This window comes from Aethalodelphis obliquidens, unplaced genomic scaffold (genome assembly GCF_003676395.1).
Source record: "Aethalodelphis obliquidens isolate GAN/ISIS:26980383/991018 unplaced genomic scaffold, ASM367639v1 scaffold7, whole genome shotgun sequence".
Classification (NCBI taxonomy): domain Eukaryota; kingdom Metazoa; phylum Chordata; class Mammalia; order Artiodactyla; family Delphinidae; genus Aethalodelphis; species Aethalodelphis obliquidens.
The window spans coordinates 42,047,218-42,074,510 of NW_020837951.1; the positions used below are offsets into that span (position 1 = coordinate 42,047,218).

The 27,293-nt window shown below is 43.3% G+C and overlaps 1 protein-coding gene and 1 long non-coding RNA gene across 2 annotated transcripts in view; one reads left to right on the forward strand and one right to left on the reverse strand.

Annotated features, from left to right (window-relative positions):
* Nucleotides 1-27,293, forward strand: part of GNAQ (G protein subunit alpha q) — a 290,132-nt gene that overhangs the window by 144,892 nt on the left and 117,947 nt on the right. The window lies entirely within an intron of this gene.
* LOC113620023 (uncharacterized) lies at nt 206-26,609 on the reverse strand. Its single transcript, XR_003432628.1, has 3 exons — nt 24,741-26,609; nt 7,303-7,349; nt 206-5,870 (listed from the first exon to the last, which is right to left on the reverse strand). It is a non-coding gene; the product is annotated as an uncharacterized LOC113620023 (long non-coding RNA).

The window sequence follows — 27,293 nt, forward strand, 5'->3', positions numbered from 1 at the left end:
TACAGAATCTGTGCTTGAAAATGTATCAATTTGTTAGCTATCAGTTCGGCTTCCCTTAAACTTGAGCAGATTTCAAGTGTCCCTTGAAAACATCTGATGGGTTGTGGGTCTCATGCTTGCAACGGATGTCGAGGGAACTCTGTTACTGAGGCCATTGCAGTTGGTATTCAGATCGCGTGAAAAATCTATAATAATAATAACCTTCATAATGACAGTCTCTGTGAAATGGAATAGGGAATATAAACAAATTATACGAGAGTACAGAATATTTGAAGAGCTACCACAATACGCTTTGGAGAGGGTTGGTCTGCAAGACAAGCAGTAGAGGCATTATTAGAGAAAAATGTTACAGGGTAATTACAGCTACACATTCATTCATAGGACTTTCTCATCATTCTTGGGATGTCAGTATTAAAAATGGTTCATCTCAAGTGTTTCCAAGTGTGGGTTTTTTGGCAGGTTTATTGCAAATACATTTAGTTGAAAGGATTTATTACATTTAATTTATAATATAATAGACATGAAAATGTATTTGAACTGATTTTTCCCCAGTTACTCTGTGTGGAGAATTTTGGCCCTTTAAGGCTACACTGTGTGGTGAAGAGGTAAGGAAAGTCAAGCGGAGGGCAGTGCTGTAGCAGAGTTCATGCTCCTGCAGCTCTGCACAGTTTTTATTTGCTTTCACAGAGACCAGAGTGGAAGCCAGCTCACTGATTTATTACCGGATGACCTGGGGCAAGTCCCACTTTTTTCTTCTGTAAAATAGGGATACTAATAACAGTTACCTAATAGGGTTATTGGGAGGCTCCAAAGAGATAAGGATCAAATGAGCATTAATGTCCAGTGCTTAGCATAATGCCTGGCACCAAGTAAGCCAATCCCTTCATAAACATGAGCTAAAAACAATGGGTTTAGGGCAGTCCTGTCCAGGAGCTGTGTTTGCTTTTCCTCCTTTTAGAGGTAAAGCAGCAGCAGCAGCAACTGTAATAGATGCCTTGTACTGAGCAGGGTGCTAAGTGCTAGTACGTTGTTTTATTTGCTTTCTACAATCGCTGTGAAAAGGAGGTTTGTGGCCCTTCTGTGGGATAGGGTGATGAAGTAACTCGCCTAACTCACCTAGATAGTCCTGTGGTTGGTGCTCAGAGTGTCACCCAGGCCTGTCTGAAAGCCCTCTTCCTCCGTCAGTAGGTCACATCGCTGCCCCTTTGGGCATGTGCTCTGCCCCGTCCTGGGATTTGCCTCTCCTTCAGGGAGGAGACCAGACTCGGCCATCTGTGCCCGTGCTCGCACACCACTGCCCTCCCGGATTCTGTGCCCATTCTCTTTGACAATATTTTAAAAAAGTCAATAATTATACTTTGTATAGGGAGGGGTGTACAGAATGTGATATTTGTTTTTCAATTTTAGCTATGGTATAAACTGTCTTTTAAAAATATGACTAAATAATCCTGGTGGTATGCAGATATAGCAGAAGATTGTATGGTGGAATATGAGGGTGACTGGATTTGGGGAAACTCTGCCTATCATGCACCTCACTGTGTGTAGGTCTCTCTCTTCACTGTCTCCCCCTTTTCAGCCAAACTCCCCACCCCCCCTGAAAAAATAAATGGTGAGTTAAGTCAGTGTGACCGCGGTGTGGACAGAGGGTGGGGAGATTGGGGTTAAGGTTCTTAGTTTATTTGGCTTCCCTGAACGCTGCTCTGGAGCATGGCCTTCATGTTATGACACTCACCTTGAGAGCTTCCCACCGTTTGCATGACTGAAGTGTGAAGCGATGCCTTCAGCATTGCGGCTTCCGTGATTCTCCTTCTAGTTACCAGGAAAGGGGTGACCGGTTTATGAGCTCAGCTTCTGAGGCTCTTTATTGGCATCAAAATTGGCTCCGATCTATGAAAGTGGACATCTTCCAAGGCGTCTCCAGAGAGCTCCATGGAGATATATTTGCGGGAAGCAAATCCATGAAGTAATCAGCAGGTGGGGAGATGGACCAGGCTGTAGTGAATACTCAGGCTCTCAGCCTAGTAGCTTGTCGGCCTGACTGGTGGCTCCTACCTTCTTTGGGGGGGTAGTTAGCACAGATGATTGTTGTTGAGCCTGGTAAAAAGTTAAATTATGTTTACTATTCTAACTGCAAAGATGTGAGCTAATGTAACCCCTCACCCTTTGACTGGAGAGATTCACGTAGGCTGTGTAGAGCATTTAATTTCTAACACAAGTGGAAGTAGGTCTGGGATGTAGGGTAACTGGCTGACCTTTTTTAAATTTGAGGGGTGTTCATTGTCTGAAGCAATGATGAAGTCATCTCTTTTTCTCTCCTTTGCCTAACCTGAGAATTTGGTTTTCAGTGATCTCAGTAGGTCAGCTAAATCACACTGAACTTGAAACTTTAGATGACCTGCTTTGCCAGGCCACCCTGAATATAAGTAGAAATAGAGTCCAGGGGGCTCTGAGTGCCATGGGGAATGCCTCTGTTTTATCTGCAGATTCCTGGGCTAGTGGGTTAAGGTGGAACAGATATGAAATCGGGTGGGCAGTAGGAGGAAGTGGAAGGAAGAGCATGTTGGAACCGGCGTCACTGTCCCAAGAGTTCACCCCTAGGCCAGAAATAGGTAGAAAGTTCCAGAGAGGGTAAGTGAGACGGTGAAGACAGACTCATTTTTACCTTCTTTATGGATTTACCTGAGGCAAGTCTGAGCCTAATATCCTGTGTGAAGTGCCTGGCCCTTTTTCTACCTAAGAAAAGAAATGATGGAAGGCTTTAAATGCATTTGTGTGAACCACCCCCTGATCATGAAATCGGAACACAAATGAGAGAGATGTTTTGTTTCTGTGCTTAATTTGGTTAATGCAGGGGCACATAGCCACGTTTGGATATTTGGTATCGTCTCGTCCCCTGGGCCCAGAAGCAGTGTTGGTGGCTGCCTTCCATTGTCTTCCTCCAGACATCGTTTCTTCTTCCCTGGCTCGCTCCTCCTGGCCCTTCCCACCCCTTCCTTGTTCTTATGTCTCAGGAAATGCCAAATGAAGACACCTGCCAACAAACTCCTAAATGCATTATTTGTAGTAAAAGAAGAGCAGCTTAGTGATTTGATTCCTATATGTGCTTTCCTTTGGTGGAGGGAATTTTTCAACTCCCGGGAGCACTGCAAATAAACGTAAAATAAATAGGCATCTCTGCCATTAGCCCTATTAGAGAATACATAAGCATTTACTTCCCTTGGGGGCCAAGTCAAGCCTCAGAAAGGGTAATAGATATAACAAGGTTTATTTCCTCTTTGTACCCAACTACGAGTAGGTATCAGCTCTTATACTTTGCATGTGAAAACAGATAGATATTTCATCGTACGGGCAAACGTCTGTTCGCCACTGTTACGGCCATTCCATTTCTGCTCTTCAGCCAGCCTCAGCTAAGTGGGATGTTGGAGTGTTGTAACATCCTCAGGGTTAGACCCCAAGGGAGGAATACAAAACCTCATTCTATTGTACCTTCCAGGACGTTCTTCCTTCCAGGGAGGCAAATTTACTTGCTCTTCCCTCCCTCCAGTGCCTTTGTTGGGAACATTCTCATGACCTGGAATATCCTCTCACCCTCCTCTAAGCCAGATCTTCCTTCTGCCAGATTCCACCTTGGATATTCCTGTTCTCCTTTGGCATTAGTCCTTACGCCTGGGAGAGTGTGCTGTCAGTTTGCACAGCCTCGGGGGTGGGGGTGTGTGTTGTGTTGCTTTCTGCGTATGCACGAGCCCCTTTCACGTGTCCGAGCACGGTATGTATGCAGAGGCTGGTGTGCTGTAAAAGCACAGGACCAGGAGAGTCCTTTCTGTGTGCGACCTTGGGTGTGTCTCCATTTCGCTGGGCTTCATCGTCCCCATCTATGACATGGAAGATCGTTTCTTCCACACCAGGCACACAAGTTTGCAGTCAAGAACCCAGTTTGCTAAAGGGAGTTAAAATGCGCTTTCTAATCTGTACCTCATGTGAAATATGTATTTGTAGTGTGGGTTTACTAACGTCAGAAATAGTTTCTTAACCCAGAAACTGTATCATATACACATTTAGCAGCTGGCAATTCACCTTACGTGAAGTGCTCCCTCAGGAAAGGGAAAGCCACAGCTGAAATGCTAAAAGAAACAGAAGAAATTTTCTTTTGTCTTTTAGGCTTTCAAAAATTCAGATCCTAGTAGTTTAAGCGTAACTTGACAGTGATTTTAGGAATTTTCACAGGTAATTTTGACCGTATATAATTTTTACTTTAAGTGCAGACTTTACAACCAAACCATAATGTGTCTGCATTTTATTTCACATAGTTTCCATTACTTAGCTCAGTGCTGAGTGAATGCTCAAGAAATATTGAATAATAGATAATAAAACATGATATAGCAGGAAGTTATAAGACTTCTGACAAACAAGTAATAGCATTTGTCCTTCAGGAAATTTTGGACACTCACGCTTCCTAGTGTTTGATTTGGAGGAACTATTAAAACTCATTCTGTATTATCCCTGGAATAAAGTAAACCTTTAGATTCAGCATACTTGAGATAGTAATTTAGGGCATACCAATGTTTTGTCCAAAACTTTGGTCTCCACTCTTGCCCCTTGCCTGTACTGTAGCCATTTATGTAAATACACACACACCCTGGGGAAAGTTCAGTGTTGCTCCAGTAATTAGAAAATCTCAAGTTGTCCTACAGGAGTACTTTTTCTCTAATGGCAGCTGGTCTCATATTAAAGAACCATAGGTTTCACATTTGTCCACTCAGGTAGTAAAACTCTACAGTTCTATTATAGATCAGAAGACAGTGATATTTTTATAGCACGCTTTGGATAACTGACACATCTTTATCACTCCATCTGGGAGTTCACCATGAAGTTAAGACATTGGGAGCAAAGCAGAGTGAGGGTGTGGAGAGAGGGAGCCACCAAAAAGCAGCACTTGAATACCTTGCCTTTGAAGAAGACCTTAGAAGGGATCAGAAAAGCCCACGGCTGTCGAAGACCCCTCTGAGATGTCACAATAGATTTCCCCCCAACCCTCCAGTGCCCCCCAAAATAAAAAACTAAAAGCTCTGTGCTTTAGAGAAGCAGGGAGGAACTCAAGCCAGTTTGAGTGTTTTGAAAATAACTTTCCGGAGCTCGACGTTTAGTCTCACATTAGCAGACTGTTGGGCTGGCTACTCGGCCCTGGTTCCTGAGCGTTAATACTGGGAACGCGCAGCGGTTGTGATGTGGGAAGAGTACAGGGCTGGGTGAAAGGCTGTAGTTCTCTTCTGGGGAACCCAGGAGGTATGTCGTAAGAAAGCAGAATGTTAGCACAAGAAAGAAGAAGCTGAATTGTCTTTCGCCAACTCATTTTTAGTTGTTTAGCTACCATGTGTAGCCTATTGTGTGATGTATCTTGTAGGCAGAATCATAACAAAGATTTAAACATTTGTTTAAACTAACTTGGAGATATACTTTACATTCAGTAAAATGTGCCCACTTCAAGTACACAGCTGGAGGTGTTACAGTTGGGGTAAAGTATGTGCCATTGGTGGGGAAAAAGCTGGCACCTAAAAATGGCATCAGACTTTATCTGACGTTTCAAACGTGCTTCTTAAACAGCCTCCTCTAACCTCATTTATACGTCACAAATGTGTTCATCGATATCACGTAACTAAGTCATCCCCAGAGGAAACTATTTAAAAATTCTCCATTAGCTGATTAAGCCCATAGCCTTCTTGACCCAGAAGATCATTTTTTTTAATCCTAGTCTTAAAAACTGTCATATCAGCATATTACCTTCAAGAGTTATTGAAAAGAACCGGATGATGAAGGGAAGCAGTCATTTATCCTGTTCTAGCAGTGTTTCTTACTGCGGGTGTTTCAAAGATCTGAAAGACAAAGTCCCCACTGTCATGGCACTACTTAGAAGGAAATCTCTCTTATATATACATGTAGGTACTTAAACTAAAAATTTCACATCTATCTCTCTATCTAATTAGAAATTCTAAATATCTTCAGCATTTTCTGTGGCTTGAGTGGTTGGAAGAACCTAGTGGCGAAGCGGGGAGACCCTGTGTCAGGCCTTGAGTGATGGGGCGTGAGGGGAGGGCATTCAGGAAGGGGATGGTTTCAGGCATAGAGAGGGCACTGGAGTCCATTCAGAAGAGAGTGAGTCACGTCCCTGTTGAGGGGTAGTTGTTCATAAAATTATATAGATAGGAAGTGACCAAATTAAGGAGCATTTTATAGGCTGCACAGGGAAGTTTGGGTTTTATCCTAGAAGCATTTGAGAGCAGTTTTGAATTTTTCAGCAAGGCAGTGATGTCATTAAAGTAGTATTTAAGAAGATTTAATTCCTGTCCAATTCTCTACATTTCTGTGTAGCAAATATGGTTGTTTACCAACTTAGCTAACTAAATTATCCCAAGAGGGAATAATTCAAAATTCTCCTTAATCCGATTACACTTATTTAGCCTTCTTGACCCAAATGATTGTGTTCCTATACAACAAGTCTTCTCTTATAAATGTTGTACGTGGCCCTGGGATGCTGTGATAAAGGTACGCAGTCATGACCTGTTAGTTTTATCACTCTTCCTCCAGTTTTCTCCTGAAGCGCTTTTGGTCGGAGCTCATTATTCCCACTAAAAGAAAATGGCTTAACGTTGAAGAGTAGAAAATATAATTATCTGACTTAGTTTCATCAGGCTTGTCCTACAGATTATACAACTAAATTTCGTCTCCTGAGTGTCAGTTCTTTGTGTTTTTTCCAATCAAAATAATGGTAGAAGATGTACATGATTAGTTTATTAAGAAATTAAAATTTTGTCAATAAATATGGACAAAGGCAGTCAGTGGGGAAACAGCTGAAAGTAATATTGTTGATAATAAGAAATATGTGGGCTAGGTCAATAAATATAGCTTATCTTCTAGTATTTAGCATTCATATTTCTTGAAGAGTTAAATTGTTTAAAGCTAATTTGGGAAAATGTCATCATTTAAGAAGAAACTTAATAAACTGTTTCCTTATTAAAATAAGTCTATTAACCAAACTATGCTACGAATCATTAAGTATCCTGTGACTCATAATTCATAAAGGTTAGTCTATTTCAGTGAAGGTTGACTTTTTGTTTGAAAAGCATTATTGCAGTTGGAAAAACTAGGTGATGATCAGCGTTGAACACCAAAAATTGGTGAAGTTATTTTGAAAAGTATAACCATAGAACTGCCCTTAGATTAAATTGGTTTAGTAATATAATTTGCTACAATTTCTATTACTAAGTAACACACATTCATACACTTTATCCTGTGATATATACTTACAAAGATAAAGGTGTACAGCTGGCCTTCCGTAGCCGCAGGTTCTGTGTCTGTGGATTCAACCAACCATGGATCAAAAATATTTGGAGAAAAAGAAAATCCCAGAAAGTTCCAGAAAGTAAAAATTGAATTTGCTGCACACTGGCAGCTGTTTATATAGCATTTACTTTGTATTTACAACTATTTACATGCCTAAGCATTATAAGTAATCCAGAGATGATTTAAAGTGTACGGGAGGAAGTGCGTAGGTTATATGCAAATACTATGGCATTTTATATAAGGGACTTGAGCATACCTGGATTTTGGTATCCAAGGGGGATCGTGGGACCAATCCCCATGGACTGTATTTTGTATATATGCTGATGCTTCTCTTACTGCATCTGTGACAAGAGGTCAGGGTGTCGGTAACTCCTATCTGTTGACTGCCCCTAAGCAAAATTGGCTCTGTTGAGGTCTAAAAGGGCTGATATTTGTGCTTGTGAGCTGGTAGTTTGGGGATAGGTTTATATCGCAAAGCTACCTTTTTGGCCCAGGTTTGTGATTTGTGCCCATAGCCTACTTGAGTTATTTTAAAGGGGCTTAATGATGATGAGATGTTTGAAAGGCTCTGCTTATCCCTGCCTGTCCCTGCCTGCCTTTTAGACCTGTCTTCAGCCCTCTTCCATGATACTGTGTTTGGGAATAATCCAGATTGGATAAACCAGTTCTCAATGGTGTACAACTTTAATTCATAGAAAGGACTGCACTTTAGAATCAAGATTATTTTCCTGAATGTGTGCTCTTGCATATGATGCTTTCACACCCAGTTATTGTCACTTCCTCCCATTCACAAAAGAAGACTGCCTTTGTCCTCCTGAGGGCCACCTGGAGATGGATTCACACCGTGAGTTTGAGCCCAAGGATGCTCTGTTTCTGCTTGACTTTTCTGTACTCAGACTTTGGGATTTGTTTCAGATGAGTACACAGTCTTAATAGATGGTTTGACTGAAACATTTAAAATCATTCATTCAATTAATAATGTTTTACTAAGACTCTACCATAATTAGCACACAGTTCTGGTCCTTATTGGGGGATCCTTTATTTCTTTCTTTATACTCGGCCTTTATCCGAGGAGCAAAAGAAATTGGAAGTAGTTTAGAAAAGGAAAACAATATTTGTGATACAAAAAATTTTGAAATCTGATGTTGGCTTCTGTGGAAGTTTCAATTTGGTTGAGGGAATACAAATGAATGGTTAAACCAGCAACAAAAAAAGTCATTCCATGTTGAGGGCCCAAATGGGTGGCACAGACAGTCAGTGCTGTCTGATTATAGAGTTCCTAGGGAGCTTGGGTGCTCAGGCAAGAAGAGGTGGGGTTTGATCTGGGTCTTGAAATGGAGCACAGGGTGGAGGAGGGCAGGGGATGATAAAGGTTGATGTCTGCACAGGTGAGATATACAGAAAGGATGTTCGGAATGTACTCTGTCTTACTAAAGGAGCTCTGATTTCAACTGGTACATTCTTCAAGCTCAGTAACTACCTGTTTTAAAATCTTATATGGAGGACACCTTTTAAGTCTCAGTTTAAGATGCAGGGCTTCTCTGGTGGCACAGTGGTTGGGAGTCCGCCTGCCAATGCAGGGGACGCGGGTTCGTGCCCCGGTCCGGGAGGATCCCACGTGCCGCGGCGCAGCTAGGCCCGTGAGCCATGGCCGCTGAGCCTGCATGTCTGGAGCCTGTGCTCCGCAACGGAAGAGGCCATAGCAGTGAGAGGCCTGCATACCGCAAAAAAAAAAAAAAAAAAGATGCAAAGCGTGAATATATTTCTTTAAAGACAATGTTAATAATAAATTCTAGACTACAGTTATCTTTCAATAAAAAAAAAAAACTTTTATATGCCACCATTTTTAAGTTTTTTATTTTAATTTAGACAAAATATTTGACTAAATATTATATCAGCTAATTTCTAAGCCTCTATCCTTTTTTAACTCAAGATAGTGATGCTTAATTTAAGAACTACTCAGTTTTTATATTTATATTCCTTTTATAACTCATTGTTGTATGCAACTGTGGCGTTATTGTGTGAAGTTTCTAGAGAAGTACTCCTGATTGGGTTATTTTGTCCATCGATATGGTTAATATATACCACTGATAATTGGATAATTTGCTTAGCCATGGCAATCAGTAAAGGTTGTCGACAAGATAACACAACTAACGATTTTGGCTGTGATGATCTGGTTTTATTTTGTTGTTGTTGTTGTTGTTAATCAGTGCCCGTCTTTGTTCTACCAGCTAGTGGTAAATAATTATTAAAAAGTAGAATTTATCAAGCATGGTTGCTCTTTCCCCTCCCAGGAATATTAGAATCAAACACTATTGTCTGTGTCCCCTTTGAACCATATGTAAACTTCTAATATAGCAGTGTTAACAATTTAATATATATTTCTCTTCAAAACAATAAGTTCTTCAAGGGTAGGGATGGTATCTTGGTCATCATTTTAGTTCCAGCGCCTGAAATAGTACCTGGCACAGAGTTACCTTCACTGACTATTGAATGAATGAATAAATGAGTGAATGAATGAGCATCACTAAGGCTGATGATAATCGTTACTGACCTCTTTATTAGTGTTTTGTAGCACTTTCCAACTCAGTATTTCATAGACTCATAGCACATGAGAGCTGGAGTGATTATTAAAGGTAATCTAATTTCCTTTCATTACGATGGGGAAATGTTGAGATCCAGAGAAAAAATTGACCTGCCAAAGGGCACAGAGCCTGTGACTAGGAGAGCTGGGCATAGAACTCTGGGTGCCTTGTGGTCAGGACATGTCCCCATGATATTCCTTGCTGCTGCCCACTGACCACTCAGCCTTCTCTCCCCAACAGTTAAACGTTTTGCATGGTTGGTAATGCTGCTTTTTACACGTACAGCTCCAAGGACTTTGCTCCTTGGTATTTACAGTGTCTAATTGGGTTATCCTGAAATAACATTTTTCTAACCAAGGCTGACATCTGATAGAGCCGGAAAGTTCCTGAAGTCCCAGACTACAGATTATATGAAGCAGAGAGTTTTCTTACTCTATTGGTTCAGTAATTTCACAAAAATGCATAGGTAAGAATGAGAGAAGGACCCTTTTATTCTCCTAATATTACAAATTACATTCTGAAAGTTTGTGCCAGGTGTCATCATTTTGAGCTGACTTGATACTGACTCTTGTCTTGACGGTTGGCCCTAGTGGCCTTTCAGGTAGGGAAGGATACATGCAATAGCAAAGTGGGCTGTTTGTTAAGAGAAATACATTAATAGGTTACTGACAAATGTAGAGGGGTCCTGGGTTTTAATGAATTTGGCTCCATTTGGAGTTTAGAATGAAAAAGGATTAATTTTCTTTCAGTGGGAAAAAGCCGAATGATAAGGGGGAAGTCTGTTACTCTGGGTTCTAACAGGGGCACAGTCAAAATGGGGGAGAATATGGTTTATTTATGAAGAGGCTCTCTGCAAAGGTGTGGATAGGAACCACCAAGGAGAGTCAGTGATCTAGGCCAGAAAAGGGGGTGAGTGGTTACCAGAACCTGAAAAGAATATATTCGTTTCCTATTGCTTCTGTAACTAATTACCACAAAGTCAGTGGCCTAAAACAAGACTTCTGGAGGTCAGAAGTCTGAAATGGGTTAGATGGGCCAAAATCAAGGTGCCAACAGGGCTGCTTTCCTTTCTGGAAGCTCTAAGAGAGAATCCGTTTTCTCAGCTTTTCCAGCTTCCAGAGGTCTCCTGCATTCCTTGGCCTGTGGCCCCTTCCTCCAGTTTCACAGCCAGCAGCAGTGGGTGAAGTCCTTCTCGCATGGCATCCCTCTGACCTCTTCTGCCTCCGTTTTCCACATCTAAGTACTCTTGTGATTACATTGGGCCCACCCAGATAATCCAGGATAATGCCCCTATTTAAGATGAGGTGATTAACCTTAATTTGATTTGCACCCTTACTTTCCTTTTGCCATGTAAGGTAATATATGCACAGATTCTAGGGACTAGGACATGGATATCGGGGGCGGGGGCGGCATCATCCTGCCTACCACAAAGAGTGAGAGATACGTAGAGTTTGTTAGCTTCAGTGAGCCGTGGCCTCCAGTTGGGAATACATCTAACCTAGGGGAACCTTGCATGGAAGGAGCCCGGGAGGTAAATGCTCTGCTTTCAGGCCTCCTGCCAGAGCTCCCCCTTGGCTGAACCCGTCTGAGAGCCAGAAGGTCCAGGCACACTGCTGGTGCCGTGCAGTCCATGCAGGGAGGCAGGGGAGAAGGAGGGACCAGCGGGGGCAAGCAGAGCTTGTCCCACCAAGGAACTGTTAGCATCCTAGGTCTTGACTTCTGGGAGCCTTGGTGTAGTTTCTTGAGCAGTCATTGCTAGTGAGGTGCCCGGCATCCAGCTGGGGAGCTAGGATGGGAGAAGCTGTCTTATTTAGTTTCATGTTTCAGCCAGTATTTGTTTCCCTTTCGTTATCTGTGAGTATTTAGTAAAGTCTTCTTTAAATGGTTCCTTCTTATGTTAGCTACAATCTGTTAATTAAGAAAAGGTTCACGTATGTTCACTTAGACACCCGTGTTAGTGGACATCCCTGCCCCCCCCCCCCCCGCCCCCCTAGCCTGCTGACAACATTAATTGGTGAGGCCTCTCAGGGTGGTTTCTCCCCCTTCAAGCTCCGGGAGAATCACGGCACAGTGTTCTCGTGGGTTGCTGTTGCTTGTGGGACAGGACAGTTCTTCCTTAGGTGAGAACTGTCCAGTGTGTTACAGAACATTTGAAATTCCTGGTCCCCGCCCACTCAATGCCAGTTCTGTCCCGCAGTCATTGTAGCAGCCAGAATCCCCGGGGGCAGGCGGAGGGTGGTGGTGGTGGGGAAGCAGGAGGCAGTCAGCCTCCCTTGAGAACCACTGGCGGTGAGGCGGGTGATATTTAGAGGTAAACCAACCTCCCAGATCTTAGGCATATTGGTTATCTTCTCCTAGGCTTAGTTTCCTCATCTGTAAATCAGGGGTGGTATCTGCTTCTGCAGGTCACTCGCGTCATTAGTGACAATGTATGTGCATTATCCTCCCCTTGTGCATTGTCTGGCGGAGAACCAGGTCAGAAAGGTGGGCTGCCTGAGCTGCAGGATTGCCTAGGAGACCAGACACCAACAGGTCTCCTTCGCTCCCTGCCCCAGCCAGTATGCAGAGCCTTGGGGGCCATGGGCTCTCTTACTGGGAAATACCGATTCTGTTCCAGGGCAACCTTGATGTGAAATCTCAGCCTACGAATATTTCATGGCTTCTGTTAAATGTGGAAGAATAGAAAGTTAGCTTCCTTTGAATTTTTTTTTTTTTTTTTTTGCGGTACGCGGGCCTCTCACTGCTGTGGCCTCTCCCGTTGCGGAGCACAGGCTCCAGACGCGCAGCCTCAGCGGCCATGGCTCACAGGCCTAGCTGCTCCGCGGCATGTGGGATCTTCCCGGACTGGGGCACGAACCCGTGTCCCCTGCATCAGCAGGCGGACTCTCAACCACTGCGCCACCAGGGAAGCCCTCCTTTGAAAATTTTTGCATGAATTCAGGGATTTTTTTTTCTTTGCTCAAGCAGTTGAATGTTTCTGCCACTATATATTATACTTTACTAAATCCAGCATAAAAAGTTATAATTTAATTTTGCTAGCTCACAAGTGGCTTGCTGTGGCCAATGGGAGCTTCACTCTCTTAAGACCCAGAATAGCTGCAGGGTAAATTGGATGCATTTACTTTTTATCCTACACAGTAGGCCTCATACTTCACTGCATTCTGTATGGCTGGTGACAGCTTAACGGTACTCTAAAATAGCATTTTAAAATCTTTCCTTCTATTGAAAAAGTGCTGTTATATAGCCTGTCCAAATCTACAAACGCATGAACATCTTGTCTAGAGCTAGTTTTCTTGAACTTTGAATCCTATTATCATTGTGGAACTTACAGTTGCCAGGACTTAGAGTTGATATCTGTATGTTAAGAAGCAAAGCAACGGCTGCTTCTTTACGTTAAAGCAAAGATTCCACATTACACAAACGGAGGTGATTTTTAGATCATGTTTTCAAGTTTCATACTAATGGGTTAATAAGCTTGATCTGCTTTTTATTATACACAGCGTGGCCAAACAGAGATGGATCAAAGTATGGAATTGAATCCGTGAAATTATTAAATGTATCATTATTTTACATCCACCTATTTCTGTGGTGACAGCAAAACAAACCATACATTAGGGGAATGAATAGGTTAACTCTTCTGACTATACTGTAAGGATATACCTTCCTTGGCTGGTAGTTTATGGGTTTCATTTTGTTGTTATTCATCAGCAATATGTGAAGTGTCAGAATTTTGCTACAGAATAGTAATCCCCAGTAGAGAGGCCTTGTGTTCAAAGGGGACTGGAGAACACATCTTCTACGAGTTGGTATTTAAGCAGGTGTAGGCACTCACGCAGGCGATGTGAACATAGCGAAGTCAGCACAGGGGGACCGTTTGGGGGAGGAACAGGCAGGACTCTGCTAATGTGGTTGATTGTGTAGGGCAAAGGCACAGAAACAGTCCACGAAGCGGAGACTCGTAGCTGGTATGATGGGACCCAAGTATAAAGATGGAATGACAGTAACAGAAACAGGAAAATCAAGAGGAGGCCAGGGAAAGAAGTTAATTGACCTGAGGTGCACACAGCCCTCCCCGGGTTAGAGCAGTAAAGCGTCAGGCCGTCACAGAGCAGGTCCAGGATCTTTGAAGGAGGAGTGGGCTGGAGAAGCCAGACGCTTGGGCGTTAATAGCTGTGGCTCAGCAAACGGCCAAGACGTCAAGGGCAGAGAGAAAAACAGTGGGCTAGGCATAAAATTCTGGAGGAATGATTGCGCCCAGAGGTCAGCTAGAGGAGAGAAAGTGGCCAAAGAGAGTAAGGAGGCAGGGCTAGAGGGGTTGCTGGAGAACCAGCCAGCACTTTCAAGAAGGAAGAGTGACTAGTGGTGTCAGATATTACAGAAGAGAATGAAGACTGAGGCCGCAGGTAGGCCTTTGGAAACTTATAAAAGCAATGTTGGCCACCCATTGAGGGCAAAAGATGGATTAAGAGAGAGGAATTAGGGAATCGTGAGAAGTGAAGACACCAACCCCTTGGCCTGGCAGGGAAATGAAGGTAGCAGTAGTCACACCAAGTGGCAGAGAGGGACTGATTTTTAGCATCAGAACCCTGCACCGACTTTGATTTGCTCATTACTGTGGATGTGGAGCAGTGGTCCCCAAGTGGGGCGGTCCCCAAGAAGCTCTCCCAGGTTCAGTGGCCCAGGTTCCATGTCTCTGGAATGAGAATTCCAGTGCCAGAGGATGAAACACAGAACCTACGCTACTTTCCGGTCTGGTGACTTAATCCCATGATTGAGCCAGGGCTGAAAACCATCCCCTCCCCCAAAATCTGTGTGCTACTTGCCTAAATGGGGGCGAGCCGGGAGCACCGCTGTGGAAAGCAGGAAGGGTCGATTTCTGCTCCTAGGTTCACAAGCGGGACTGTGGTGGGAACGCGGTGGCAGCTCCGACACGGTGCTCGCTCTCATCCACGGGCTCTTTGTAAATCAGAGGCTGGAACAAACAGAGCTGACAGCTCTGTTTAAAAAAGCTTTGGGGGAGTTTGTAAGGAAATAAAAAGAAGCCTAATGCTATGTGAAACATGTAACCTATATTCAAAACCGAAAAGAGCGTTTATTGCCTGCTCAACATGCTTTACCTATAACTTGTTTTTTCATTAAGTTAAACAGCAGAAAAGAAAATGGCCTTTTAAAAAGAGCAAAAAGGTTTTTTCTTTTTTTATTAACAGGCGTTAACATTCAGGGCAGGAATTTAGGTAGATGCCTCCCTCCTACCCTCCTCGTCCTTTGGACTGTAACACAGTGTGTATGTACCACGTAGGGTCTGGATCCCTGCAGGTTAAACAGAGATCTAGATGAGAAGTGTGATGTTGTTAAAAGTGGCATTTCAGGGAACGGTACACCACTAACCTCACAAAGCTAAGAGATGTAGGCCAAGCTTTAGATCCCTGCTGAAAATAATTGAATTTAACAACAGAGAATTCCATGTTTGGTAAAGAAAAGGGCCCGAGGTAGTAAGATGCTAAGGCCAGCGGTGATGAAGAGAACCCAGACAATTCCATGTTTGGGTTTTCCAGCTCACTTGAACCTGCATGGGGCTGAATTTCCCTCCCTCGTTTTCCCCAGTTGCCCTGCTTCACCTCTCAGCTTTTCTGCGGTTTTAGCAGAGGTGGTGTTGTATTACCAAGAGGGTCCACTTTCCCTTTTCCATGATGATGGAAGGGAGAGTTCAGTGAGAGGGAATTTGGAAGAGGTATGAATCCAGATGGTAATAACACATCTTGATTTCACGGATTATTTCCTCCCTCTTCACAGAATTCCCTTTCAGTTGAACCAATATTTAAAAGAACTGCTGATAAGAGGTCAGGTTTAAATCCCTTCTTTATTTCATGTTGTTGGTTTTCAAGGTAAAATAATGAAACGGTAACAAAGGCTTAATTGATACACAGACTGACTGTTCCAGGAATAATTTTTACTTGCTTACTAAGCAGACCCATTTAGAAAGTACTCAGAGTATAGATCATAAAATAAAAATAACTTTAAAGTAATTGTCTAAAGACGTCATCTTGCTGTACACCTGAGGCTCAACACAACACTGTAAATTAACTATATTTCAGTTTTTAAAAAATGGTTTAAAAAAAGGTGAAAAAAAGTCCTCTTAATTTTGACAGTCTTTCTTTGTCGTTTCCCTTCTCTGCCATGGTCATGTTGGAAGAGTTTAATTTGTGTTTCTCAAGTGATCTTAGGATATCATGTAAGGGGAAGTCTGGCGTGAGCTCCATCCTCTTAAAGGTGTTCTCCATCAGAAAACAGTCACTCAGATGTCATATGCTGCCAGATGTAAATTGTTTGTGCCTGAAATACTGATATTAGTTACTACAGAAAAAATTCTAGTTTACAGTTTGTTTAAAGATTGAGACAATCTACCTAATTACTTGTTAGTAACAGTTTAATATATAATAGTTTAATAAGTTTATATATATATTATTATACATATAAGGATACATATTATAGATATCCTTCATTCCTAAGAAATGTATATGTATTCAGCTGAGGCTGAAGTGACAAGACTAAGAACCTAGACGCCTCTTCAGTCCCTCCAGAGTTGGTGGTTCACAATAAGGTAAACCATATCCTTAAATCACAGCCTCTGCCCACACCAGTCAGAGAATGAAAATACTTGTGTAGGCTCAGGAATGCCTTTAATTGAAAAGCAGGCACTTTCCATGCCAAAATATAAAGCAGATATAAATGGTATTTAGATTATTGATTCATTCAACAAATATTTAGTAAACAAAACCCATGAGCCAAGCCCTATGCCAGGAATTTAGTTGTAGTTTGTGTTATTTTCTTACTCCTTTGACCAGAAGGTTTACTATATGTATATTTTGATTAAAGTCTACAGTAAATATAAGAACTAATTATAAGAATTAAATGCCTTTCTGTGTTTAATGCAATCACAAAATATCAATAGATGCTTCTGATTGACTCACTTCCTTTTTTGTTCTCATATTACAGCCGGTCATGACATTTATAGCAAATGGCAGAGGGCTTCTCTTTATGGTTCATTTTATTGCATTTTTTTATTATTGGAAGGTAGTGGAACTTTCACTAGGAAATTAAAACTCAACATCATTGCCCTTAAGTGTTTTAATAGATTAACATTACCAGTGATGGCATCTGCTTCTGCATGTTTAATCATGGGATTTTTATTCCAATGATAGATATGTTCCATGCTTTCATGCAAAATAGATCTCATTTCAGCCAACAAAGAAGAAAAAAAGGTGAGATAATGAGCTAGTTTTACAGATATACCAAGCATCATCAAAGTATAAACCTGGAAAATCATTCTTTGGGGACTGTGATTTAAAACCTAGCTTACTTCTCTAGCCAAGAAGCCACAGAAGCTTTAGTTTGCTTTTATTGATGCCTATTTTTTATGAAAGGGAACTTTCTGTGGGGGGAAAAAATGTTTTTTAAGTCTTTAACAAGGTTCTCTGTGCTCCCTTTAATTATTTGTATCCTCTACAATTACTTTTGCTGGCTTAATCCTAATTTTTCCTGCCCCTGCCCCCATAATACCAAGTTTCCTATCTCTTCTTGTTTTCCTTCTATATTTCCATTTGTGTTTTCAGAGAAATTTTTTCACTAAGATGCCATCTGACCATTCTTAGGAAACAGTTCTGTGTAATTTCTTTGGGACTGGGACGAGGGCACAATGGTACTTTCATATCATGCCATTGAAGTCATTTCTGGGGCAAAAGGCAGTAACCAATAAACTATTGGCAGAGCTTTATCAAATACGCTCATTTCCTAGTTTTGAACTGCCCATTTCCCAGAAAGACTGGTTATTTGTTCTTTGAAAATATAGGGTTAGGTTTTTTTTCCCCCTCAGTTAAACTAAACGTTTCTATTCCACACAAAGCATTGAACTTCTAGGTGAGCAAATCTTACATGTAATTTTACTTTCTTAATAGAAAAGCAGAATCAATACCTTTGTCATGCATACCATGCCAGCCAATAAATTATACCAGCTGCACCTTTGTCCCTAGAGATTGCACGAGGTGCACCCCTCCAACAGAGGTGCATGATCGCACTGGTCTACATAGAAGGAAAATGCTTGCCTTGGCCTCATCTCCTTAAAAGACACTCAGACATTTGTTCATGAATGAGTAGAGCAGTCCAGGGCAGAGAAAACAGGACGTTTTCACATCCTGCTACGTTGTGTCTGGCTTTTGGGGCCATTTAAAAGGAAAGAGTAAGCATGAGCAAATGAAACCCGAAGCAGTGAATGAACAGATAACTCCCCCAGTGTGCATGTCACTGGCCATCTGTGTTTAGTCTGGCCATGTGACGAATATTCCTGTTTTCATTTATTTTGAGCTCTTCATTTATTTTGAGCATTTCCTGATAATTTCCATAGCAAGTATTTCCAGAATTTTAATTTTGAAATTGATGTAACCTGTAATTTCTAAGAAGGAAGTGGGGCTGTCAATTCATCTAACCTTGAAGTTGATCAGTTCTTTATTTCTAATGAGACAGTGTTCTTCAGCCATTGCACCTTTTAATAATCTTAAATACATTCATCTCTGGGCTACAAGTGATTTTACAAAAACAGAAACTGAGTACTTTTCCAGAAGCGAATTCAACAACCCTTATGCTTATGAGTCTACATTTAGAGTTACAAAAATATAAAGGATGGGCTTCCCCGGTGGCGCAGTGGTTGAGAGTCCGCCTGCCAATGCAGGGGACGCGGGTTTGTGCCCCAGTCCGGGAAGATCCCACATGCCGCGGAGCGGCTGGGCCCGTGAGCCATGGCCTCTGACCCTGCGCATCCGGAGCCTGTGCTCCGCAACGGGAGAGGCCACAACAGTGGGAGGCCCGCATATGGCAAAAAAAAAAAAAAGAAAAAAGAAATATATATATATATAAAGGACGTAAGGGAGACGTGTGATCTGTATGAAATAGTGGCTTTATATTTGGGTTGCAGGATAAAAATCAGAAACAGATTCTTCCAATTTAGGCTCAAAAATAGTTTGAAACCCCTAACTCAGTTTTTCCTATAGCAACAACTTGTCATTATCATATCAACAGATCGCAGCAAGCTCTGTCCTCTTGCCTGGAGGTGCTCCAAAATTCATTTAGGTGGTTTATGTAATAGTGGAAAGATTCTTAGAAATGGGACAGGCTGAACATAAGGTAATTGCTTTTTTCTAATGAAATAGCGCCGTCGTTTTTTTGTTGTTGTTGTTGTAATTTTACAAAGATCCTAAATTGAAATTTAGTGGAATAATAGGACACTCAGGTGTAGCCATTGTACGCTGTTCTGTATTATACCTGGCATGTCTGTATCTGTGACTTATGGTTGTGAATACATAGGTTCCTTTTTCAAACTGCAAACTGATCCAGATTTCTCAGGGTATGACACAAAATCGAGCATGACAGTGGCCCTTCTGATCTATCTGTACTGTCAGAAAGGCTGTCAAGTTCTTGGTCAAGAGAATGGTCTCCATGGTTGTGCTTTCATGGTAGATGGTTTTGAAAACAAAATGTTATTATGCTCACTGTTACCGAAGTCAGGATCCGTTATTCATCCAGTAGCATAAATAATAACAACTAACTTTATTAACTGTTTGCCTTGGGCTAGGCCTTGTTAATACTATCTATGTACGTTATTTCATGTAATCCCCATACATCCCTTTGAGATAACCACCCCTATCCCTGTTTTCAGATGAAGAGCTAAGAAGTTTAAAATATGCTGGAAGAGTCACACAGTAGTATACCTCCAGCTCAGATCTGACTCCTGATCTCCTACCAACAGATTCTCTGTTTTTCAGGGTTAAAAGACTGTGAAGCAGGAAAGTGACATGTAGTGTGCTCTTCTCAAATTTTCTTCCAGTTGGCATCATTTGGTTGATAACAGTTCTGTCTGTCTTTTCCTTTTCTACAATAGCATCAATTTTTATAGAAAGAGAAAAGAAAACATATGTGGCCTACTGAAAGGTCTTTTCTCCATCTGTGCATGCCTGAAGGTATATGCTAAGAGAGCCACTATTTTGAGAGCCTCACCACAGACTGCCAGGATATAAACTCTTCAACCTTATTTTTTCTCAGTTTCTCCACCAGTAAAATGGAGATCAAGTCGCCTTTGCCTGGACATCGAAGTACAAAATGAGGGATTGATGTCAAGGTCTTTCAGCTCTTTAGAAAAAGTATAACTGTAAATACAAGGCCAGGGATATAATTGCAAATAGAACACTGTGAGGTTTCCTCCTCAGATACTGAGATACCTGAGCCGCCTGCAAAAGGTACTATGTTGTGAAGGACAAAAGAGAAGGGTTGGGAACAAGAACTCTGTGCTAGTAGTCTTCCCAAGGCCCCACAGCTGAATAGCGATGCTTCCTGCAGATGATATATGGATACCCGGAAAGAGGATGTAAATTCACGTTGCAGTGAAGGGCTGGAAGAGCCAACCGTTTGAATCCTGCTGCTGGTAGAGGGTGTGAAAACCAGGAGCAGCACACCCAGTTCAGTGGACGTGGGGCTCCCAGGCCTTAACAGGGCAGAACAGGTTGGCAAACCGTGGTTGCCATGGTTATTCTGCCTCTGCACAGTTACACTCCATCCCTTTTCCTCATCACTCTGCCAAAGCTCTTGTGCCTCTGAGCTCCGAGTCCAGGCAAAGGAGGCACTGTCCTAAGTGGGTAAAAGTGGTCAGGTGGCACAACGGACAGTCTGTTGAAATGAGAGCAGGGCAGAATGGTGTAATTTCTTCTCTGCATATATAAATGAGAGTGTTCTCTCAGCGAGGGGAGGAAATTCTGTCCAGATTTACAAAAGCATGGACCTTACCTGACCAAGTTGGGTACAGGCAAACCAACCCTGCCCTCTTTTTGAAGTTCTGGTTGTTTCCCATTTCATGCTCTTTTTCATCACGAAATGTGAACTCCTGATTCTGTGTTAGCAGCAGAACCCCATTACAAATAATCTTCAGCAAAATCTCGTTTTCCATATCCTATTGACTCTGGCACATGCTCTGTTTACTTAAGCGCTCAGTTGATAAGAACAGGAATCTTTGCTGATTTTCACCGAGAGTTGAAAGAGAAAGCCTCATAAGTCAAAAAAAATAACCTTCCTCTGAAACATTACATCAAAGAGGAGATGCCAGCTCAGTTGGTGTATGGGGTGTGCATTGCATGAGGCTGAAAAATGATGGAGAGAGGAGAGTAAGGGGGTCTTTGTAGCAAACAGAAGGAGGGCAGCAACAATTAAAGTAGGCAGAGCAAGCATCCCACTGTCCCACTACATGCTGCCACCAGCATTTGTAATCACCTCCCCCCGACCAAGCGGGGACAGTATTAGGAGGGGGGTGGTTATCCAGGTGGAGGCTGACAGGAGGGACCACATGGGGACACAGCTTGCAGATAGAAACAAAAGCAGGACAGTCAGAACAGCGGTGTTGAAATTGGCTTGATGTGATCTACCTATCCCACTGAATTTGGGTCCTTTTCAATGACCTCTAGTAAGAATAAGAATGACCTTAGAGAATAAGTTCTGTATACTCTCTAGGGGACCTGAGATCTTAGCTCCCCACACAGAAATACCCAGGTAATGATACATACCAGAAAACTTAGCATTGGATGTTTAAAATTCTCTAGTGGGAGAGGAGGTATGTCCTACACAATAAGCACCCTGTTTTTAGGGAGTTTTATTACAGAAACTTTTTGTCAATCATAAAGAAAAAAACGGGTCTTTTATCTGAAAATCTGGATTTCTGAATCTTTGCCTCTTAGATTTTAGGCAAGTCGTACAACTTTGCTGTTCCTTCCCCACCTTAGACTTGTCCTTGTTGGGTGAAATAAACATGCATGTGTATGTTCCCCATCACAGGTTTGCATGGAGAGAGAAAGGGTGTGAAATTACATGCACCTGTGAAGGTCTAAGAACGGGCAGGAAAAAAACTTTCTCCAGTAAATGTTTGTCGATTGTTTACAAGGCGCCGATCACTTTAGGAGCTACAGGGAGGAGGAAAGAAAAGAGAGGAGGAAAGAAAAGAGAAACTGTGGTCTCCGTTCTCAGGGCACACCTCAACCCTGTGTGAGACTGACCGGGAGGGGATGCACATTTGCTGTGGGAGTAAAGAGGCAGGAGTGACTGTCTGGATACGGGCATGGGGAGGGGGCAGGAAAGCCTTCAGAGGAAAGGAGGCGTTTGAGATGGGTAGTGAAGGCCAAGGAGCACGAAGGCTGGACTGAGCGCATGCAAAACGAAGAGAACCTCGACAGAGACAAGAATGGTGGTACGAATGGACTTCCAGGCTTGGGGAACTGAGAGGGGTCCACTTGGGTAAGATTAATGGCGCAGAGTGGGAGCTGAGGAGACCAGGAAGCTCTGTGGGGTTTATTTACGTCGGAAAATCTTTGTCCTGTAGAAAGTGGGAAGCTGGGATGGGAGGTGGAGGATTTTGAGTAGATGTAACGTAAGTGGGTTTGTGTTCTCAAGAAATAATCTGGTAGTGGTTGGAAGATGGATTTCTAAAAGCTCCCTGAGGGCTTCCCTGGTGGCGCAGTGGTTGAGAGTCCGCCTGCCGATGCAGGGGACGTGGGTTCGTGCCCCGGTCTGGGAAGATCCCACATGCCGCGGAGCGGCTGGGCCCGTGAGCCATGGCTGCTGAGCCTGCGCGTCCGGAGCCTGTGCTCCGCAACGGGAGAGGCCACAACAGTGAGAGGCCCACGTACCGCAGGAAAAAAAAAAGCTCCCTGAGTGCAGGAAGAGAGGCTAGAAGCTGTTGCTGGGGTCCACGTAGGAGAGAACGAGGTCTAGACCCAAGGCAGTGGAGAGGAGGGAAACAACTTGAGAGGTGGGTAAGCAGTAGACTGAATAATACTTAGTGACTGGAAGTGGGAGGTTCTCCAGGCAGAGAGGCGCCAAGATTGTCCACAGCTTCTGGCTGAGGCGACTATGTGAGTGAGAACACCATTAACTCTGACAGATAAACAAGAGGAAGACCAGACCTGCTTTGGGGGGCTTGGGAAGCAGTCGAGAGGTGTTTGGGGGACACATTGGGGTAGAAGGCGACCACGGACATCAGGTGGAGTGCCTAGCAGACATTTGGAAGTACTGGCTAGAAAGACAAGGTGCTACTGAACTTCTAGAAAAAGGGAATGTAGTATCAAAGAATCACAGAATACAGTCTGAGACAGAGTGGTCAGTATTATCAAATACTGAAAAGAAGACAAGAGAAGAACTGAAAAGGGCCCCTCAGACGTGATCATCTTGGCCAGTGCAGTGTCAGTGGAGCGGTGGAGTGGAAGGTGAATCACAACAGGCTGGGAGCTGAGGGGCAGGGGACAGGTTGAGAAGCCAGTTCGGGTGACCATTTTAATTCAGTTTGGCTGGGAGAAGGAACAGGGAGAACTAGAAGAGGAGGAGTCCGGGGGGGTCATGGTTAAACCAAGGTTTGAATTTTAGATTCCACATGGCCACTAACTGAACTGCCAACCCCACTCCAATGTCAAGGCTTTACCTATAGCTTAGGAATTTCGGTGGCTATGAAGCATATACAGTCTTTCATAAAGGACTTTTCATTATTTCTAAATAATTATATTTTTAAAATAGTTTTAGGATGCTTGTTTTGAGAGTCATGTTTTAATTCACCCACCCCTGCAATGAGATAGTATGTTCCTTTCTAGAAAGCCCTTGGGAGTCAGTCATCCTCTTCCACAGTTAAATAAGTGATGTCCTGTGCTGCCGACTGGAGTCAGGGGGGTGCTGTCCTGTGACTCACGCGTTCTCATTCACAGCGTGTTGAGCAATGCAGTCGGTACGAGTGCCTAATAAAGCCTGCCGAGGATGTTGTCACTGAGCTCAGATTCCTCAATGGGGCTGGATTCCTGTCACCACACATTCTTTATGCCATGCTCTGAGGCACTTCTCAATGAAACATTTGTCCTTTTTTTTCCTTCATCATGTCTAGAATGATGTATTCTCTAACCTGTCGTTGCACTTCACTGCCGAATATTTATCTCTGGTTCTAAGTCGGATTTTCAGTGTCACTGGAGTTCTTTCATCTTTCTTGTTCCCCAACAAAGAACTCCTTGGAAGGTGTTCTGTTCCTCTTGCCCCCTTAGACTGCCTCAAGGGGGCCAGAAGTCCTCCCCAGTGCATCTTCCGACGCAGACGTTCGCTCTGACGGGAGGCCAGTGCCACATCCCTCAGAAGGAAGGGCAGAGGCTCGGCTCCCCGGAGAGGCCACTCCGTGTTTCCATCACACTAATTAATTGTCATCTCAGAAGGTAATGAGACCAATTGTTCCAGCGTTGCCCTGGCCAAGCCGACTCTGGAAGCAGTATCAAGCTGGCAGCTCTCCTGCAGTTGGTCAGGAACGCGTATCCCAGCGGTCTGCTGGGGGAAGCAAGCCAATTTGGGGTTTGATTTGCTGCTCAGAGAGGCCAGCCATGGCGTTGCTCAACCATACGACTCTAGTGAAATGACTTGAAGATCTGTGACTGTGGTTGGAATTTAGATACATGAACGTGTATGATTTGCCTGGAAAATGGACGTTGTCCTATCAAAGTGGGCCTGTGGTCCTTGGCCACGTAGCACATCATTGAACTTACAAGCTTTCTTCTTTTATTTACTTGGAACTTAAATGAGGAGGAGGAATGTGATGTTACTATACGGAAAAACCGTGTGGGAGGAAGACATTTCTGGACATGTTGAAGGAAGAAATAGCATTAGACTTTTCCCAGTGGCTTCACAGTGGCCCTAAGGAGATGGGGGAAGGTGGGGCTTTTCTTACTGCTCCAGACAGAGAAAGGAAAGCAAAAAAGCACTTACCCGATTTGTGTAAGGCTCGACATGGCTGGTACTTAAGTCCAGGACATCCAACGTGACTGTGTGGCTTAAAACGACACAGGCTTGAAAGGCCAGAAAGCTGACGTGCGCAAACCATTACCCAGGTCGGGGCTGCTGCTAGCACAGGGAGTGCCTTTGTGTGAATGAAAACAGGCGTCCACTTACAAAAAGGTGTTTCTTCCTGGCTGAACAAGGCACGCCGCTGAGTGGGCAGAATACCGGAAGGGTCTCAGCCCCCAGGCTGGGCCCACTGTGCACACACCTTTACACAAGGCACGCCATGCACAGCCATATGTGGAGGACCGAGACGGGCATCTGTCTGGGCAAAGGACTAGTTCCTATGTATCTGCAACCAGCTGAGCAAAATCTTTATTTCCCCGTTCATTTTACTGCCAACCTAAAAACAAAAAAGTTCATCCGTTAAAGAATTATAAGTGCCCCACCTTCCCTGTATTCTTAAGGAGCTCCATTCTTCGAGCTATTTTTCTCTGCCTGCACAAACCCCACCCGCCCTTCCTCTCTGATTCTGCTGTAGTAAATGGGAGGGCAGCAGCCTGCCCACAGGACGAGGTCTTGGAAGCAGTCATTTCCTCTTCCATCCCCTCCAGGCCATTCCCCGGCGTGTTTTTCGTGGCACTGGCAACAGGAAGGCACATTGAATAGCAGCGCTGAAAAGGCACTTTGTTGTTTATGTTATTACTGTGGGTTTGTCTCTGCCTAATAATTAGCGTTTCCGGCTTTCTGAATTTATTTGCCAAAACATTTTGCAGGGCTTTCGTGAACAAATAAGGGATGTTTCTAGACATAACTGACCACTGCCTTGCAGGCTGAGCAAACTCCTGGCGCTCTGAGTTTGGGGGAGGAGGGGTGAATTTGCTCAGGGAAAGATCATCCTAGTAAGGGAAAAACCTCCTAAGTCACTAGCCAGCATTGTGGTGTCTGAACAGCCGCTGTCCAGGCAGGTTGAAGTGGCCCAGTGTTCCTTGCAGTCCAGGACAGGTCATTGCCAAGGAACAGCGAGTCCGTGGGCTGTGGTGACAAAGTCCGGTTTGAATTCCATCAAACCTCGGCCTCCATTTCCTCATCTACGATACACAACAATACTGTTTGCCTAGTCTAGCTCACAAAATTGTGGTTAGGGGTATGTGAAAGAAAATGTATGTAAAAGTGCTTTACTAACCCTAAAGCACTGTAACAATGTGATTTATATTAGGCTCTAAAGATACCATTGTCCACGGGAGGATTAACCAAGGAGCGAACCGTATGCTCTGCATTTAGGTTAAAGGGGACATGTGCTTTATCTCTGCTGCATTTTCTCCCCATTTAAAGGAGGCAAATAAGACAGTCAATAGTCCAGCCATCTCCCTGCCCCCTCGATGACTACCTTGCCCTCCTAACTAGTTCTCTGTCGGTCCACCCAGGGTCGCCCATACTGCTTTGGGCCCGTTGCACACCCAAGAAGATCTCACCCCTCCAGTCCTCTTCTTTTCGGTTTCAGTCAGCCTCTTCCCGCCAGCTTGTTCTTCTAGCTGGGCACAAACAACTCAAATCTCTGCATGTCTGTGTGTGAACGAAGGGTGAGAGGGTTGGAGGAGATCACAGCAGACTGCGGGGGTGTTGCACCTCGACTTCAGGCAGCTTTGCCGGTGGAATTGCAGGCCCTGACTTGCCACACACCTCCTGAATTTTCAAAAGAAGGCAGAAATCCCAATTTTTATGTGAAATTCCCTAATTTTTAACACTGGGAGCTAGTTCAATATTTTTTTATTAAAGTATAGTTGATTTACAATTTGTGTTAGTTTAAGGTGTACAGCAGAGTGATTCAGTTATCTTTTTTCAGATTGTATTCCATTGTAGGTTATTACAAAATTTTGAGTAGAGTTCCCTGTGCCTTGCAGTAAATCCTGGTTGCTTATCTGTTTTGTATATAGTAGTGTGTACTGTTAATCCCATACTCCTAATTTCTCCCTGCCTCTCTCCTTTGGTAACCATAAGCTTGTTTTCTATGTCTGTGAGTCTGTTTCTGTTTTATATATGGATTCATTTGTATCATTTTTAGATTCCACATAAAAGTGATATCATACAGTATTTGTCTTTCTCTGTCTGACTTACTTCACTTAGTATAATATTCTCTAGGTCCATCCATGTTGCGGCAAATGGCAATATTTCATTCTTTTTTTTATGGCTGTCAATATGTTTTTTATAATCTGCAAATCAGCAGAGTTCAGCCAGACAGTAAAGTTGTGAGCCACGTTTCTCCATAAAGCTTCTGATATGTGACCTTCTTGGAGCACACTGGGATTGTGCCTCATTTCCTAAATTTCCTAAAATTTCCTAAATGCTCAACTGGACTCAACTAGAGCATCAGCCTCCTTTTCTGCCTCTGCCCATCTGTAGCTTCGCTTAGCCGTGTCTCCACATCTCCGTGTCTCTTTGATCTGCTGTAACTACAGCTCCCACTCCAGGCAAGCAGCTCTTTTTTTAGTGGATGATGACATTTTGTAGGGTCCTTTTGTCTACACTAGCCTAGACCTT